This window comes from Poecilia formosa, unplaced genomic scaffold (assembly GCF_000485575.1).
Source record: "Poecilia formosa unplaced genomic scaffold, Poecilia_formosa-5.1.2 Scaffold615, whole genome shotgun sequence".
Classification (NCBI taxonomy): Eukaryota; Metazoa; Chordata; class Actinopteri; order Cyprinodontiformes; family Poeciliidae; genus Poecilia; species Poecilia formosa.
The window spans coordinates 187,144-188,098 of NW_006800554.1; positions in this window are offsets into that span (position 1 = coordinate 187,144).

Sequence of the window (955 nt, forward strand, 5' to 3'; positions counted from 1 at the left end):
CTTGTATTTAATCATTAGAAATCATAGTCAGACAGAGAGAGAGAGGTGCAAAGCTATGAAACAGGAACAGCAGGCTTCATGATAAAAGGAAGTAAGTTTCCACCTGGGGGATTTATAGAAATAGTTGAGACTATTCCTTATTTCAATACAAGAAAGTTTTAAATAAGAAATTCTTATCAAACTGAGTAACTGAATAAGACCCAAAGCAAAATACTTGTATTTATAATGTTTTCTCTTGTAAGAATGAACAACTTTAACTTTGGTTTCAAACAATAAGAATAATGGATGATTCCTGTTTTCTTTTCATAAGAACACCTGTAATTACTCGTATTATGATTATTATAAGAGTAATTAATAAGGCCTGATTATCATAATATTATAAATGACTGGCCTGTGTGACCTCACATCCATGCAGAGATGCCTGCCCTGATCGATCAGCGTTGTGAGTCTCCTCCTGCTGGAACACGTTCTTCATCTTCAGGCCGGTTCTGGGGTTCGAAATTCGATATACCGTCTGTCTCTCAAAGGTTCCCTTTTTAGTTCTTAGTGTCAGCATTAGGGAAAGATAGGATAGATAAGAAGATTTATTTTTCTGATTTGATTATTTCTGCTACTGCATTAAACTGACTGTTCTTCGCAAAATTGTCTTACTAATAAAATATTTAGCATAAAGATCAATCCAAATCATGTTGTGGGCATTCAATTAATGAGTCACCTCAAAGTTCTTTGATGGTCGTAAAATAGCTATGATGCCTTATTCTGGAGAGAAAAAGGTGGAAAACTTTTCATAGACTTCTTTAACCCCAAAACTGTATTGAGACTCGTTGGAGTCGCTAAAACCAACCTGGTTCAGTAACAAGTGCAGGTTGTAACAAAGAGAAAGAGCGACCGTTAACATGTGTGGTCTGTGAAACTAGTTGGCTGCAGGCGGGTCAGTCTGACTAACTCACAGGGA